An 8,754-nucleotide genomic window follows, 5' to 3' on the forward strand; every position below is an offset into this window, starting at 1 on the left:
TTGCATTTGCCGACAGATCCTCTTTGAATGAAGAAATTTTTCAACCTGCTGTTTATGGGGTAGGATGGAGACTTTCTCTCTTTAACCCCCCCCCAATACCTTTTCTGTTGTGTTGCTCTCTCATCATTCCAGGCTCCTGCCTAAGGTTGAGGAAGAGCCACCACTGCCTAAAGGGAAGAGCCTTCTTAGCTCAGTGGTAGAGCATCTGGTTTGCATGCAGAAGGTTCCAGGTTAAATCCTGGCATCTTTTTCTTTTGGTCTTTTTTTTGTCTTTCTGTCTGGTTGGTAGTAAGTCACTTTGGGCTGCCCTGGGCTGCAACTAACAAAACCTAGAGAGCCACTTCCAGGGTCCGTAGGCTCTCCCACAGTATGGACTAGAATCAACACACCTTTATCTCTAAAGCAGCTTCTCTGTCCCCAGTGCTCTCCAGAGATGATGCCTACAACTCTCAGAAGCCCCAGGGGTAAAGTGAGTTGTAGACCAACACATATGAAGGGCACCAGCTTGGAGAGGAGAATGTTAGGGGAGAGAACCAGCTCACTGTCTCTTCCACACACAAATGGAGCAAGTCTCAGCTTCTTGGTCAATGCATATCACCATGTTAGGTGATTTGCTCTCTCTTCTGTTTAGCAGTTTGGCAGATCAGTAGATGCTGCTTCACACCCTGTAATGTGGTTGTGTTGCTAAATCTAACAGGAACTGGAGATGGTATTCCACAGCCGTCTCTCATTTTGCTCTATAAAAGTGGGGTAAGGGATCCTTGCCAGTACTTCTGCCCTGTACTCGACATCAAGATGTAGACTAGGGCAGTTCCGACAGCCAGAAAGGAATGTTTCATTGTCTCATGATTCATGAAAAGCACACTTAGATGGCATGCTAATGTCCTTTTTAGGTGACAGTGGTTCATAGCAGTTTTATTTGATGGTATCCCACATGACCAGAAGGATTCACATGGCCGTGAATCAGTGGTTCACTATGAGTTGCTTTCCAAATAAATAATTTGGGGTTTGATTGTAGCCAAGAGTGACTCAACAGAAGCATTGTGTCCTGAAATGATGCCCATATGCACAAAGCAATGCGCTCCCTCCCATATCTCACCCCCTATATCAGAATTTGGCCAACAAATTGAGCCTGGGGAGCTGGATTCTCTATACTCAATGCCATTCTTTACTAGCTTAGCTGGAGAGTGAGATGCTAGCAGTACCCTACTTTCCAGCCAAACTAGAAGCAATATTCCTCCAATGCTTTTCAGCTGTCCAGCAGGTAGGTTGATTCAAAAGTTGTCCTCCCATTTTAACCTATGTCCTGGAAGATATGGCTTTCTCTCTAATTCCCAGAAACTCATGCTTTCCTGGTTTAGGAAGACCAGAAGTAAGTGTCTCATCACCTTCCACCGCCCTCACAATTTCTGTGACGTTACTACTAGCTTTGAATAATCTGGGCCTCTCCAGATGTCATTTCTAATGTGCATCAGTTATGATTTGTGCTCATGATGGTATTGGGGTGATTAAACACAATGCGCTTTCAATGCTGTTTGTGCCAGCAAATGTTTTGTGGATATACCTCTTCATTTCAAAACCATACCACCACAAATATTCCAAGTGGGATTTTTTTGTGTGTCCAGCTCTTGTTGCGCTGTAGCAAAACAGTGTCCTGCCAGAGGGCACTAGCATGGTAATCTTGGGGAAGAATCATAGCGCAACTAGCAAAGGAGAAAGATGTGTGGATGGTTCAGTATAAATCAACCACAAACAAACTTCATTACATCAGCTCAAGAATGTAGAATACAACTCCCAAAAAACCAGCCAGGAGGGTCCCTCTGTTAGGTTAGGGTAGTGTTTCCTTACTCTGTGGGTCGTGTTCTGCAAGTGGGTCACAAAGCCTGTGTGGTGGGCTTTATAAGTAAACCCAAAATAATTATTGCTTGTAATCCTTAACTTTGGCTTTATTGGCAAATTGCAGTGTTGACACTTGTAGCTGAATGTTGGAAAGGTTTGAGCATTTCACCCCTATAAATAAAACTGTGAATAACTTTAAAAGTGCTATACAGTGGTACCTCAGTTTTCAAACGTCTCTGTTGATGGACATTTCGGTTTACGATTGCTGTAAACCTGGAAGTAAATGCTTTGGTTTTTGAACATGCCCCGGAAGTCGAACATGCCACGCGGCTTCCACTGAGTGCAAGATCCTGAGGCCTAGCTGTCGGCTGTCGAGTTTTCAGTTTTCAAATGTTTCAGAACTCGAATGGTCTTCTGGAACGGATTACGTTTGAAAACCGTGGTGCCAATGTAAACATTTCAGCCTGTTCCACATTAATAGGGGCATTAAGTAAATGTTTGCTTGGATCCCTTAACTAATGGGATCTGCAAACTTGCAATCAAAATGTAGGAACCTGCAACTGCTGAAGACCTAAAGTCCAATATTCAAGTGACAATAAATCAATTGGCCACTGACATAGGAGTCAACTCCTAAGGGCCAAGGTTTCTTCGGGGCCACCCCATAAAATATTTGAGGTGCCTCCTCCCAAAAAATTGAATGGGCATGAATGGGCTTGTGTATTTGAATTGGTGAGAAGGGATCTCGAAGAAGGCATTCCACATACCACACCTATGTGTGCATACAAAGCCACAAATATATGTAATGTAGGTGTCAACATGTCGTTATATATGAGGAGTGGGTGAGAAGTCTCCATCTAAGAGCAAACAAATCTGTTTAGACTGATAACTCTTCAGCCTTCTCTTGGATTCTACATGTTTGTTGCCAGTTCCAGTTGCATATCCAAGGACTCATGCTTTAATTATCAGCATCCTGCTTTCCACAAAAGAATTGGAGGAAGAAGCTTCTGTAAACTATCCGCTGACTTCTGTTTCACCCAAGATCTCCCACCCATTTTCTACACGAAGCTCAAGAAGTTTACTTTTAACCTTTCTCTTGGTAACCTTTTGGCTGTTTACCTGCGAGCAAGTCCTGCCAAACTCAGCAAAACTTAACTTTTGAGCAAACTTATATATGTTTGGGCTGCATCTATAGGTTCATTCTTGTGGAGACCCGATGAAGCTGAATGTTGGAAGATTCAGGGCAGATTAAAGAAAGTACTTCTTCGTGCAGAACATAGTTTAAACTATGGAACTTTCTCCCACAGGAGGCAGTGATGGCCGCCAACTTGGATGGTTTTAAAAGAGGCTTAGACAAATTTGTTGTTGTTGTTTAGTCATTTAGTCGTGTCCGACTCTTCGTGACCCCATGGACCAGAGCACGCCAGGCACTCCTGTCTTCCACTGCCTCCCGCAGTTTGGGCAAACTCATGTTTGTAGCTTCAAGAACACTGTCCAACCATCTCATCCTCTGTCATCCCCTTCTCCTTGTGCCCTCCATCTTTCCCAACATCAGGGTCTTTTCCAGGGAGTCTTCTCTTCTCATGAGGTGGCCAAAGTCTTGGAGCCTCAACTTCACGATCTGTCCTTCCAGTGAGCACTCAGGGCTGATTTCCTTCAGAATGGATAGGTTTGATCTTCTTGCAGTCCATGGGACTCTCAAGAGTCTCCTCCAGCACCATAATTCAAAAGCATCAATTCTTCGGCGATCAGCCTTCTTTATGGTCCAGCTTTTATTTCCTTTCACTTAAACAAATTAATGGGATATAAAGCTATCAACAGCTACCAGCCATGCTGGCTATGTTCTGCCTCTGCGTCTGGAGGCAGTAATACTCCTGAATACTATCAAGAATGTATAACTTGCTGTTAAAATGGAATACTCAGGATGAAATGGTTAAATCAGCCATGATTAAATGGGCACAAGACATTGGCTATAACATTATGTTTGCTGACTGGGAATGGTTATGGACCACCGGGGTGAAATTCACGGCATGTAATTTGAAAGAAAATATTATGAAAATGATATATAGGTGGTACATGACCCCAGTCAAGCTTGCAAAAATATATCATTTGCCAGACAATAAGTGTCGGAAGTGTAAAGAGACTGAAGGAACATTCTTTCACCTTTGGTGGACATGCCCAAAGGTTAAGGCCTTCTGGGAAATGATCTATAATGAACTAAAAAAGGTATTTAAATATACCTTCCCTAAGAAACCAGAGGCTTTCCTCCTGGGCATTGTCGGTCAAATGGTGTCAAAGAAGGATAGAACTTTCTTTATGTATGCGACAACAGCAGCAAGAATACTCATTGCAAAGTATTGGAAGACAGAAGATTTGCCCACTCTGGAAGAATGGCAGATGCAGCTGATGGACTACATGGAATTGGCAGAAATGACTGGCAGAATCCGAGACCTGGGAGAAGAGACAGTGGAAGAGGAATGGAAGAAGTTTAAGGACTATTTGCAGAAGTATTGTAAACTGTATGAATGTTAGAATGATGCAGGATATAAAGATAACATGGCATTAGTGACATATATGAAAGAAATAAGCAAAATTGGTTTATTAGAACAAAGGTAAAATGTGAACAATATTATGCCAAGCTTAATTAACTGACAAAAAAGGGGAAAAATTGGGGGCATAATGGTTGAAATATACAATATAAAATAGGACTTGAAAGAAGGTGAAGTATTGCTGAACAAGATTTTCTAAATGGGAACACAGAAAAGGGAGATGCGAGGGAGTCAAGAAAGAAGGTTATGGAAATAGCATTTGAGAAACTGAATTTCTTCTTTTTGTATGTCTATTATATGCTTTGTTTTTTCTTTTTTCTGTATGCTTTGCACGTTTTTCTGTTTTTTTTTCCTGTATTGAGTGTAATGGTGTTGGTTTTTTTTCTTTTTCTGGGCGTGAGGATGAAGTTTGTTATATTGTTTAAAATCTTTAATAAATATTTTATAATAGTAAAAAAAAAAATTACTCCTGAATACTAGTTGCTGGAAACTGCCTCCATTAATGTTATGAAAGAAGCATGGGGTTGAGACCCCTGGCTTTCCCAAGTAGCATCTGTTTCTACCCTTAACACGACCGCCAAGACCAAATTAATTAAACTTACCAGGAAAAAGCTGTGCTGTTGAGAGAACAGCCCTTCAAACATTTCAGAGAAAGGAGCATTTCAGGATATGACAATGGTTTCTAGGAAGGCCATTCTTTATTTTCACTGACCGATAGCAGAGGGATTATGTTCCCCCAAAGATCTCCACATCTGTCCTCCCATATGCTTTTTTGGCTTACCCGTCAAACTCCACTATATTTTTTTTACAAACATTTCTCAGCAGAGCAGATTATAGAGGATGGGATTCTTGGCAACGAAGCCATCACATTTCCAAAGAAATGCATCTCTGCTGTAAATAAGGAACACAATAGACTATGGAAAACCACACAGCAGTCTTTTTTGGTTCACCACAACTCTGCCCTTTAGCATTTTGGTTCTTTGGGCAAACTGGATTCTGGAGATTATGGGACTGGCAGCCTCTCCTTAACCAACAGATCCCAATATGTTTTCAAGGCCAGAGTTAGAATGTAATGTAATAGAAATGTGTCCTAGTCTGTGCTGAGTGAAAATGCTTCTCTGTGAAAAGGGATTTGGCCATACCTCTGTGCAGGGCTTTTTTTCACCATCCGGAACTTGCTGAAACTCAGTTCCAGCACCTCTCAAGTGGGTGCCATTGCCATTATAGAAGAACAAGGGAGGTGTTCATGGAGAGTTCTGGCCAGGGGTGTAGGATGCCCTGGATGTCATCTATGAGTGGGGTGACAAAAAGGCACACAGCAGGGGGCTCGCCTTGCCAACCCTGTGTGTGATGAATGGCCTCGCCGCGCAGCTCGCCCCGCCCCCCCGGTGCACAGCATGGTCGCCACTCTGGGCTCCCATGCAGCTAACGCCGCCATTGGTTTTGGCACCTCTTTTTCACTGGCTCTGTAGAGCATACGCTTTGCATGCAGAAGATCCCAAGTTCAGTGCAGGGTGGCCAGGTATGCATTGCCAAAAAAGAGGACAAAAGTCACAAAAAAGACAAAACAGGATACATATGCAATGTGCTAATTTATTTGCATAGAAAGAATTACTATAATTTAAATAGAAACACATAAAATCTCATAATGGAGAAGATTGTGACCAGGTGACCTTTGTGACTGTTGGCTAGGTGTTCTCTGTCAACGGGCAACTTCAAAGCCCCTGCTCTTCCTTCTTAGGGTGTTTTTATCTTGCAGCCACCCTTAGATGGGCAGCCTTTCAAATAGATGACTTTCCTCTGAAAAGTAGGAAAGATGGCCACCCTGGTTCACTTCATGGCATCTTCAGTAAATGGATCTCAGCTAGAAGGGCTTTTGAAAGGCCTCTTACAGAGATCTTTGAGAGTCGCTCCAGGGTGGAACTGGGCTAGATGCATCACTGGTCTGACACAGGGTCTCTCCAGTTGTCTTTTTTATTGTGCATTAAGTTATCCATACTCCCAGCAGCTGCAGCCAAGATAACAAATGTTCAGAGGTTATGGGAGTCCAGCAACAACTGGAAGTTAGAGGATCCTCCTCCCTGGTCTACAGCCAGTAGGAATGTCCTTTGGGTTGCATCCCGGGTGGTACTGCTGGTGATATACAAGGTGGTACACAAAATCGGTGGCTAAAATCCGTGCAGTTTTGAAAGCTTCCGTCTTTATTCAAAACAGCATCCACTTATATCTGAACACAGATGATCTCAGGAACTGCCCATTTGAATCGACTGCTTGGTGTTACCAGTCGATTCCTGGTAGAGCCAGAATGTAGCAGGATCAGTTCAAGACATTTTGCTGCCTTAAGTAAATGAGAGTATTTATTTATTAAACTTGGATACTGCCCTTCCTCCGAATATCACAGGGTGGTTCACAACAGAAGAATACAAAATGAGAACACAAAATAGTACTGCAACTACGGCTGCTACTACTAATGAAAAAAAACTGATCACAGGGTCTGGGGTGGCTAACATGGGAAGAGGCGGTTCATGAGCTGTTGGGGTCCTGAGTTGTTTAAGGCTTTATAGGTCAAAACCAGCACTTTGAATTGGGGCAGCGCAATCGGGCCAGGATTATGCTTTCACCCCCATTCCTTGTGCGGAAGCTGATTGGACTGCAGCTTGATCTCATTCCAGCTTCTCTGCTGAGACAGCAGCAATATTAGGCGACCAAGGCAGGTCACAGTGTGGCACATACAGCTTGGTTTTCCAATACCTGTCTGCATCTCACTCACTACTCCACCTGGTGCCTGCTCCTTTCCTACACAAGCAAGAACAAACTCACATTGCCTGCTGGAGTGCTTTGGCTGGTTTACTGTCTGCCTGCTCAGGTAGAATAACTGTGGTTGGGTCAGGGGGGCAGAGACCCGCAACCCCCATCTACCTAATGGCCAAACCAAATGTGGATCATGTAAATCATTATAGGCTACGGAGTAATAAAGCATTAGATCAAATATGAACCTAAATTTGTCAACGTGCAAGGCTGCTTGATCAACATATTTTCCACTCGGTTTCCACTTTTGTATAGAAAAATGATAACTGATGTGTGACACTTGTTTGTCCATTTCATTTTTGCTCTGCATTTGTGAGTTTTTAAAAAAGGGAAAAGAAAGTAATCTCAGGGAGTCCACCCAACTGAAAAGTTCAAAGAACAAAAACAGGAAAAGGGTGAACATTCCCCCTCTTTTTTTTGTTTTCAAGGTCAAGGTCAAGTTGTATTATTGTGAAATTGACAAAAGAAGAAGAAAATGGACTGCAGCCCATCCCATGCCTTTTCCTGTAACTCAGAACCTTGATTCTTATAAGAAGTGGGTGAATATTTTAGGGGATTTCATAGAACTGGTAAGATTCGAACCAATGTATTCAAATTACGAAAAAGGCAATTCCGACTAAACATCAGGAAGAACTTCTGATGGTAAGAGCTGTTCAACAGTGGAATGGACTTTCTCAGAAGGTGGTGGACTCTCCTTCCTTGGAGGTTTATAAGGAGAGGTTGGATGGTCATCTGTCATGGATACTTTAGTTGATTCTTGCATTGCAGGGGGGTTGGACTAGATGACCCTCAGGGTCCCTTCCAACTCTACTATTCTATGATTCTACGAATAGCTAAGTGAAGGTTTCTTGTCTACAGAAAGTGATATCTCTGAATAGATGTTAAACCTTTGCTTTGTATGAAGCAACAAGAATATGAAGTTGTACTTCAGCAATTATAGACCACATTTTTTAAAAGCACAATAATTATCACCACATTGGAAAAGTGTAAGGTGTTGCTTTGTGAGAGAAGCACATGGGAGCAAACATACATTCTTCCTATTTATTAGGTAATGAAGAATTTAGTTTAAAAGAAGCCCAAAGAGAAACAAAGGTCATAAAACGAAGATTAAAATAAAATATATCTCACATCTTTGACATGTTGTGATCTTGGAGCTGGTTTTGGGAGGACTCTATTTTAAATTTGTAAACTATAACTCCTGTTGAGTGGTTTCTCTTGTGCATCCCATATGTGAATTAAGTCTACATTGAAGATGTGGAGGAGAAAGAAACAGGCACAAATGATGAAAGAGAAGACAAACAAGCGGGAACATCTAGGTGCAAATGTTAAGCAAGTTTCCTTCACTACTGCAGCTGCACCAATCAGTTGGAAGAACTTCAGGGGTGAGGCTGCTTTGCCCTGCCTGGCATGACTGATACTGTTTGCAGATCAACACAGTCTCAGGCTTTAAAACAAAACACAACAAAAGCATTCCATCCACGAGTACCTTTTCTCCAATAACTGCTTCTAACCTTTGGCAAGGGACATGTACAAATGGTTCCTGAATTGAATACACAAATCC

This window comes from Podarcis vaucheri (genome assembly GCF_965113315.1).
Source record: "Podarcis vaucheri genome assembly, chromosome: 11".
NCBI classification, from domain to species: domain Eukaryota; kingdom Metazoa; phylum Chordata; class Lepidosauria; order Squamata; family Lacertidae; genus Podarcis; species Podarcis vaucheri.